The sequence below is a fragment of the Crocodylus porosus genome, unplaced genomic scaffold, assembly GCF_001723895.1.
Source record: "Crocodylus porosus isolate Cpor-Errol unplaced genomic scaffold, CroPor_comp1, whole genome shotgun sequence".
NCBI lineage: Eukaryota > Metazoa > Chordata > Crocodylia > Crocodylidae > Crocodylus > Crocodylus porosus.
In genome coordinates, this window is record NW_017728886.1 from 108,176,775 (window position 1) to 108,186,083 (window position 9,309).

At 51.5% G+C, this 9,309-nt stretch overlaps 1 long non-coding RNA gene across 1 annotated transcript in view; it reads right to left on the bottom strand.

Annotated features, from left to right (window-relative positions):
* LOC109323383 overlaps positions 1–9,309 on the bottom strand; it is a 20,195-nt gene that overhangs the window by 10,363 nt on the left and 523 nt on the right. The window contains exon 2 of the long non-coding RNA XR_002104655.1: positions 7,507–7,510. This is a non-coding gene — a long non-coding RNA (uncharacterized LOC109323383). The remainder of the gene's footprint in view (positions 1–7,506; positions 7,511–9,309) is intronic.

Below are 9,309 nucleotides of genomic sequence, written 5' to 3' on the forward strand. Positions count from 1 at the left end.
GAGCACCAGGAGTCCTCAAAACAGCCGTGCCAATGGCTCTGCGATGACGCCAGCCAATTCCCTCAGCACCCACGGATGAAGGTCATCCGGGCCTGCCGACTTGGATACATCTAAGCCCTCCAGGTAAACCTTAACTAGGTCTGACCTAACAGTCGGGGGACTCGCATCCTTCCTGGGCCTCTCTACGCTATCATCCGAGAGCACCCCATTGTCAGCAGACAGCAACACGGAGGCAAAGAACTTGTTAAAGAGTTCTGTCTTCTCTTGCACATCCGTCACCAACTGCCCTGCCCTGCCCTGCCCTGCCCCTCCCCGGAGGGGTCTGATGTTACCCCAAGACTTCTTCTTGCTACCTATATACTTGAAGAAGGACTTTTTGTTATCCTTAATACCAGAAGCTAATCTAAGCTCCAGTGCTGCTTTAGTCTCCCTTACCAAATCCCTACAAGCTCAGGTGAGGGAGGTGTACTCCTCCTTTGTCCCTGACCCCTGCTTCCACCACCAGTACACTTTTTTCTTCACCCTCAGGCCAGCCTGGATATCTGCACTCAGTCATGAAGGTTTCTTGGACCCTTTTCTCGCCTTCCTTCACAGTGGAATTGCGTCCTGCTGTGTCCCAAGGATAGCCTCCTTGAGGAAGGACCACCTTTCCTGGACCCCCATACTAGCTACCCCCTGGGCTCCGAGTGCCTCCCTGACTACTGCCCTGAGCACATTAAAGTTGGCTTTCCAAAAGGCAAGCATTTGCGTTATGCTAGTTACTCTCCCCACCTTTCTCTGAATAGCAAACTGGATCATTTCATGATCACTGTCCCCTAGCCTCCTTTGCACTAGCACATCCCCCACCAGGTCATTCCCAGAGGCTAACACCAGATCCCATATGGCATTTTCCCTAGTGGGGATGAGTACCTCCTGCACGAGGTGTAGGTCCTGTACGCATGTCAGGAACCTTCGTGAGTGGCTAGATCAGGCCGACTGCTCCTCCCAGTTGCTGTCAGGGTAATTCGTATCACCCATGACCACAACACCCTTTGCACACACAGCCTCCCCCAGCTGCCTAGAGAATTCCAGATCCAGCTCTTCCTCCTGATGTGGTGGCCTGTAGTAAACCCCTACCACCAGATCCCTTTCCCCCCACCCTCCTTGAAGTTTGACCCACAGGGTCTCAGTTAACCCTTCCTCTGGTCCCATTTGGAAGGTAGAACTGGTATACTGTTCCCTAACATAAAGCACAACCCCCCCACCTTTTTTCCCCTTCCTATCTCTTCTAAACAACCTATAGCCCTCTATATCTAATGCCCAGTCAAATGTTTCATCCCACCATGTCTCCACTAGGCCAACCGGGTCGATTTTACTACTTGCAAGCAGGAGAACAAGCTCCTCCTGCTTGTTCACTTGCATTAGTGAAAAGACACCTTAATCCCCCCATGGGAGCCCCCCTTCCTGAGAGACAACCGGTCCCTTGGTATATACCTGAGCTCTTACCTGGGCAGGTCCTACACCTGGTTGAGTTTTCTCTTGCTCCTGTGGATCCCCATCCCCCAGCGAACTTAGTTTAAAGCCCACCAGAGGAGGTCAACTAGCCTGTAAGAAAACAAACTCTACCTTTGGGGAACAGATGAAAACCATCACGCCCCAGGACGCCCTCTGATCTGAAGGGTGGGTCATGGTCCAGGAAGCCAATCCAGCGTGACGACAGCAACTCCAGAGGCGCCAGTTCACCTCACAGATGCAGGCACTCTGCCACTGATGGCCTCCACTAACCGGGAGGAGGGACGAAAAGACCACCTGGGCCCCCAACTCTCTCAGCTTGGTCCCCAGGGCCCTGTAGTCATCCATGATCTGGTCCAGACTACTCCGGGCCACATCATTGGTTCCCACATGGATGAGGACCATAGGATAGTAGTCAGAAGGCCGGATGAGGTCAGTGATCTTCCCTGTGATGTCCCCAATCCTGGCTCCTGGGAGACAATACACTTCTCTCACATTGGGGTCTGTGTGGAGGATGAGTCCCTCCATTCCTCTGAGGAGAGAGTCCCCTATGCTGATGACCTGACGTCTCTTCCTCTGGGTCACTGGATGATGCTCAGTTGTTATGGATGCTGGCTTGCTGGATGAAGGCGTGGCTTCCTCCCTTCCTTCTTCCTCATGCCCAGTCTCCTCCTGCCAGGGCCACATACCTGTTCCCCAGTGGTACTGGAGTGACAGTTGATGCAGCTACGCACCACCTGCAACACCACCTGGCCCTGGAGGTGACCGTCTTCCATTCGCCTCCTGCAGACTCCTGGGTGGTGACAGACTGAGGAGACAGGCCCTGCAGAGACAGAAAGTACCCATCAATCTCATCCTCCATGGCCCTGATCCCCCGCAGCCTGCTCACCTCCGCCTGGAGCTCTCTCACCTTCCCCTCCAGTGCCACAATCCTGGCACAGGTGGGACAGGTGAGAGAAGTCCCTGCCTCCGTGTTCCCCTTCCGGCCCCAGGGACCAAGACAGGCAGCCCCCACAGGCAGGTGGTCCCACCTGCATGGAAGCCTCACCAGTCTCCAGGCCAGGAGGTAGCCGTGGAGCAGGAGCCCTGGCTGCAGTCCACATGACAACTCCCATGCTGTCCCCCCCACTCACTTACCTGGAGACTACTGCTGCTGCTGCTGCCGCCGTTGGCTCTTCCGCTGCCTGTGGCCTCCCTCACGTGCATCCCTGCGCGAACCCTGGCGCAAACGTGCCTCCAGAGAGTGCACCTGTTTGCACTCCCTGTTCGAGCGGCTCCCGCCCAGAGCAGCTAAATAGGGTCAGGCAGGGAAAAAGTCCCCTGCCCAATCGTTGGCACCTGGCCCCACTCGCTCCCTTCCCCTGACTTACATTCTCATTGCTGCAGCTGTCCCTTAGCTGCCAATCCCTGCTGCTGCTGCTGCTGCTGTCTCAAAGGTCGAGGGATATCAGGGGCACTGTGTGCTCCCTCCGGTGTCCTCAGCCGACTGCTCTGGCCGGCCAATTAGCCTGGGTTCAAATTTCCCGGGCCAATCAGCAGGGCCAATCAGACAATCAGCTGTGTCTGCCTGAAGCCCCGCCCCCTGTGGGAATCCCACTTGTTGGCCAGAACTTTGCCCCACCAGGGGATCCCTTGTAAGTTGACTCCCGGGCTTCCAAGCTCCTAGCCCTCTCCCACCCTGGCACAAAGTCTGGCGCGCCCCTAAAGAGCGCACCTGTTTGCACTTCCTGTTCACACAGCTCGAGAGCTCAGCTCCTGCCCAGCACAGCTAAAAAGGGTCAGGCAGGGAAAGAGTCCCCTGCCCAGTCACCAGCACCTGGCCCTGCTTGCTCCCTTCCCCTGACTTACCTTCTTGTTGCCACAGCTGTCCCTTAGCTGCCAATCGCTGCTGCTGCTGCTGCTGCTGTCGCTGTTTCAAGGGTCGGGGGATACCGGGGGCATCAGTTCTTTCAGTTGGAAATTTTTAAAAAATTGGGACTAACTTTCTGTGCAGTAAATTTAAGCTGGTGTAAATGCATGTGTAGACATGTCCTCTGGCTGCATAATTTGTGACAATTTGCAAGTAAGACTTAATTCATTCTCATGCTTTAAAAATGAGTACTTTTGTCTCAAAAAATGTCAGTAATGGAATAATGGGGCCAGGAGCTGGGGGCCGGGGGTTGGGGGCCAGAGGCTGGAGCCATAGGCTAGAGCTGGGGACTGGAGGCTGGGGCCAGGGGCCAGAGCCAGGAGCCAGGAGCCAGGGGGCTGGCATGGGCTCCACCGGCTCTAGAGAGGTGCTCCACTCCCTGGCCCTGATGCAGGGGAGTGGAGCACTTCCCCAGAGCTGGTGGATCCCGTGCCAGTCTCCTGCCCCAGGCTCTCCTGGTATGCGGCCTTGAAAAGGCTGTGCGCAGCCATACTTTTAGTTGTGCATGGCCACGTACCTTAGAGAGAATTTTGCTTGCTTGTTTAAGTTAAGCCAGACTCCCGCAGCATCCTGTCATGCTCCCTGGGCTGGGCAGGGCTCTCTGTTCCACAGCAGGGCTGGCCCCTTCCCTCTGCTCCCCTGGCTGGAGCTCCAGGAAAGACTACAGGTGCCTGCCTGGCTTCCCCCTGCTTCCCCCCTCCCCTCACCACTCGCTGTTCAGCAGAGATCCCCTGTCCCCTCTGCCTTATACAGACACCTCTCAGCATTAGCTAGCAGACCATATGCTGGCTATGTTCTGTGCTGTGGCGGATGGGACAAAGACGAAATCAACAGGGCTGGTAAAGTCCCTCTGTTGTTTTCTTAATGGGGTGATAAACACTGAGTTGGGGGTAATAAACACTGTTATCAATTCCCTGCTGGGCTGGTCAGAAGAGGGGATGGAAACCCCTCCCTAATCAGAGCATCTTGCCAGGGCTCAGCACTATGGAAGGAAAGGGAGAGCTGCTCTAGTGCCCCTGGGCTTCTAGCCTGAGACACTGCAGGCATGTGCCTGCATTTCTGTGCAGTTACAAACTGATTCAGCATAGCCAGGTTAGACTAACCTGCAAAGGCTGAATCAATTAAGGCTGAGGCTTCTTGACCGTCTGTCCCTAGCCTTAAGGGGAATAGCATAGTTCATGGTACTGAAGGCAGGTGACTGGTCAAAGTAGATGAGGATGGCATACTGCTTTAGAAATGTGACAACAAACTTAAGAGATGTCAACACAAGAATTTAAATTGAGTGAAAGGGGTAGAAGCCAGGCTGAAGAAGGTCTAGGGAGGAACACCATAAAACTATTGTCAATAGTGCATTCCAGAAACTTAGAGAAGAAAGGGCAGTAGGTAGAGAGGCAAAAGGTGTCAAGGGTGTGGGTTATGGGGAGTGGGGGCATTAAGATGAGAGAGACTAAGGCATGTTTATATTGAGACAGGAGAGACTCAAAAGAAAGTGAGAATAGTAAGGGTGAAAATAAAAGTGGTGCCAGGGAAAACTGGGAAACAGGATAGAACAGAGTCTCTGGGGGAAGAGAAAGTGTTAAAAGAGCCAAGTGACAAGACAATTCTGGGGTCATGAACTGCAGGATATAAATGACAAATGTGGTTTGCTGGTACATTTTGCCCTTAAAGCCCATTCTTTTTATTATTTAACCTTAATTCTTAACTTCTTTTTCCATCAGATCCCACTAGGTAGGGCAGTGATGTATGTGTCAGTGCTTCATAGAATCTCCCACGGAAAACAGAGTCCTGTTATTTGTCAAACATACTTTACATTCCTACTGGTATGTTTGGAGGGAAGGAAGATATGAGTTGTAGGAGTGGAAGAAGAAGTACTTTGGCATTTCATCAATTTTCTCTTGGAAAAATTAGAAAATACTACTGAGCAAGGGAGAAAGGAGGCAGAAGGAAAGGAGGTTTTAAAGAGTAAGTTAAAAGTGATAGAAAAGCAGCTGGGTTTGTGAGAGTGGTATTCAGTTGTACAGCTAGAGTCAGAGTTGTGGTTTATCTGGGAAGATGAAAAAACTGAAAGAGGAAGGCACACATTTGTAGATGAGGAAGTTAGCCTTGTCACAGGATTTCTATTGGAGAAGCTCTACTGCTGAAGAGCAGCAGAGGAAATGGATGTTGGAGGAGAGCTTGGGCTAGAAACTGGGCAGGGAGACAGAGGGCTGAATGAATCAGGTGTGGAAGGGGTGAAGCATGGAAATAATTAATCACACGTAGGGAAGACAGAGAGGAAAGGGCAAGGAGGAGAGACCTGAAAGCAGGAGAAAAAAAAATCATCAGCTCTTCTGTAATGGAAAGGCTGCAATAAGGCTTGCATGTTGGGGCTGATGAGCCAAGATGAAAGAGACTGGCTGATGGCAGAAGAAGGGGTAGTCCTTTTGACAGAGGTGCTAATTTTAAATCAAGGAAACATAAACATTTATTATACCGATACATGCCAGATGGAAACAAGTAGCTGTACCAAGGCAAAAGGCCGTATGTGCTCCTCCAGTGTAGGGGCTTGCCCCAAGCAAGAGGGGCTGCTTGTCCCGCACCCGGGTCTGCCCGGCCCGGCTGCTGCTGCCCTGAGCTGTGGTGCGAGTGGCGCCTCTATGCCTGGGGCAAGCCCCCTCCTGACGGGGAGGGGCTTCTTCAGCTGCTGGCCATGGGGTCTGCCTGGCCAAGCTTGGGCGCGGGGGAATAATGGGGCCTGAATAATCTCCCTCAGCGGCTTGCCCCGGCCCAGAGCGAGCGGCGGAAGCTGGTCCCACCCCCGCCCCCGCCCGGCAGCCGGAGCGGCGAGCGGCCGATGGGGCTGCACTGGGGCTGGCAGGTGGATGTGGAGCATGTGGAATTAGACCCCTGCTGGTCCCTGCTCAGTCTGCCAAGCAGAGAGCCCTGTCCTACCTAGAGAGCATGCCAGGATGCTGGGGGAGTCTGGTTTATGAATTTGTAATAAATAGCAATCCACCAACGCTACTGTTATGAGTAAAAGTGTAATATAAACAGAATAAGCTTGAAACCCATTGCAAAGTTGAATAACTAACCAAATTCTGTGTGTGAGTTTTCACTTCCAAGGTGGCCCAGGGATTCAACAATGTGCTGTACCTCCTGGAGTACAGGAAGAACGCATAATGGCATGTCCCTTATACACAAGGATGTTCTGGGATTCTCTGTTTTCACCAGTCTTGTTGTTGCCTTTTAATATGGAAAGTCCTGTTCCTCAAAGTGAAGTGTTTGTCCCACTATGTGGAGTTCCTAGCTCTCTATCAGCTCTGGGGAGATCTGCATGTATGACCCTAACCTGTCCCTCTCTCCACTGCATCATGCTTGCAGAAATCTTCCTTCCATTTCTCTATTTCTTCTTTTGTAAGATACAGGCACCTCTTCCTAGATAAAGCTAGAAACAGAAGATGCTGAATGGAGCAATTCAGCTGTGCCATGTGTTGCAGTACAGTTGATCTGCTTCATGAGGCAAAACCCCTGTGGGGCTGGCTGAGCAGGGAAGTGCTTTTTTCCACTGCCCCAGACCTATGGCATAGGCCTGGGGCATAGGCCTGGAGCAGCAGGAAAAAAGTGGGGTTTTCCCTACACAGCCAGACCTGCAGGGCTGGCTGAGCAGAAAAGGCACCACAAGGTAATAGACATCTGCCACAATAAAGCAGAACGGTTTATTACCACGCTTTGTTGCACCATTGATTTTCCTGTCACATGGCACAACAAAAGTTAAGGATGTCTTATTGTTGCCCTGTGGGGTCAGGCCAACTCTCAGGATTTCAATATTGCACTGTTAGACAGGATGGTGTGACACAATTGCACATATACAAACACACAAATGAATTAGGTGCACACGCACGCACGCACGCACGCACACACACACACACTACCAACTCGGGCACATACACATCCAAATCAGCCTAGGCACATGCATACCTATCACCAATTCAAGCACATACACACTATACACCCCAAAAGTTAAACAAAAGTCAATTGTCCATACCCACAAACTCAGTACACATATACAGATCACTAATTCTTATATCATACACCCAATGACATATATATACACACACACACAAAACCCACCTACACAAGTAAGTTCCTAACTTGGATTGTACGGTATGTACGTGTATGCTTGGAGTACCTGGGATACTTGGAGTTAGGTTAAGATGAGAGAGAGAGTTAAAGTGTAGGGAGTGAAAGCTGCTAGAACCAGGATGAGAACCAGTGGACTACAGAGAAGCTGGCTGAGGAACTGAGGCTTGGGCTTACTTAAGATCAAGTGGCCCCAGGGTTACTCAAGGTCACTGGTGCAAAGGAAAAAAAAAGCCTGGTGGCAAGGGGGAGACAGCCAGGAAAGAGAGAGAGACAGAAACCTGGGAGCTTGGGGCTGGAAACCGAGGCAGACAGCTGAGATATTGGGTGGGGGGCAGATAAGTGGTGACAAGGAGGAGACAGACAGGAAAGAAACTGAGGCAGAAACATGGAAGCTCAGGAGAAAAGGCAGATAAGACTGTGGCAAAGAAACAGGTGGTTTGGAGGCCGAGAGGAGCTCAGGACAGGTGTTGGAGGTGGCAGTGAGCCAAAAGCAGGAGAGGGAGAAATGAAACAAAAGTTAGAGGGGCAAGGAGCAGAGACTGGAGCAGGGCCGAACCATAGTAAAGCAAAACCCAACTCAGGGGTCCAAATAACAGGTTTATTAAACAGACAACACGCTATACAGCCCCATGAAGTTATTGGTTCATACACACACACACACAAGCACGCACAATGGCAGCAGAAGAAAAAGACTCAGTGGAAGGGTTGGAGTCCACATAGGGAGGAGAAGCAGAGTCCAAATTCTTGGTTGAAGAGGGGGTGGGAGGTGATAGCTACCTATCCAGGCTGGAAAGGGATTTTTGTCCAGTAGGTGTTGTCCAGAGAAGGGTCGCCAGCAGGGCCTCTGGGTGGATAGGTGGTGTGGCATGGTGCTGCTCCAGATGGAGAGGGCATCCCAAGGAGTCAGTCTTCACTACCCATTTTTATGGGGCAGACTACCTCTGATCTCCTATGGGAGGGCCTGTCCAGACAAAGTCAGTCCTGTTCCAGAGGGCTCCAGGTGTTCTTACTGAGCATGTGCAGCCTTGGCACAATGGTGGGTTGCCTCATCTTTTGAGTCTTGAATGCTGAGGGTGGTTCCAATGCCTGGGTTGTTGGTCCAGGTATTGGTGTTGGTGGTTCAGTCATTCAGAGGGAACTATTTTTAGATCTACTGCCATTGTCTCTCAAACACCCTCATTCATCCCCATTCATTCACAACCAAATTACATAAGAGGGGTAGGTATGAGTCATAGGTCAGGGAACACACGAAGGAGGCTTGATATTACAAAATGGAAACTTGACATGACTTATGCTAACATACATAGGTAGGCCTAAAACAGTAATCCCACAATATAAAAGCAGTAAAAAAAATCAATACAAACATGATAATTATCACTTACAAAACAGTGGATATCTATATTAAAATAGCAGGGCACTTATTTGCAAAGAGGGGAGAGAAAAATAAAACTTACTACCTAAAATAAAATGTTAAAGTTTATCCCACATCTTAGCTTACTTATACTTTGTAGCTCCAGGCCACAGTCCAGAGACTGCGTGCCATCAGGGACTGCGAGATAGACTCCTACTGCCAGGCCCTTCTCCCCCGGGAGCCTCAGGGTAGAGCACCATCTCCCTCCAGGACTAAGGAGGACTCTGGGACCTCCTGCTCTGCCCAGTCAGGGGCATGGACCAAGGTGGTCAAGGGCCCCAAGGCCCACCGCACCAAAGGCCCTCCCTCGCCGGAGCTTAGCAACAGGTTTGCACCTCTTGCAGCCCCAGCAGAACCTGCTCAGTTGCCAGCTCCC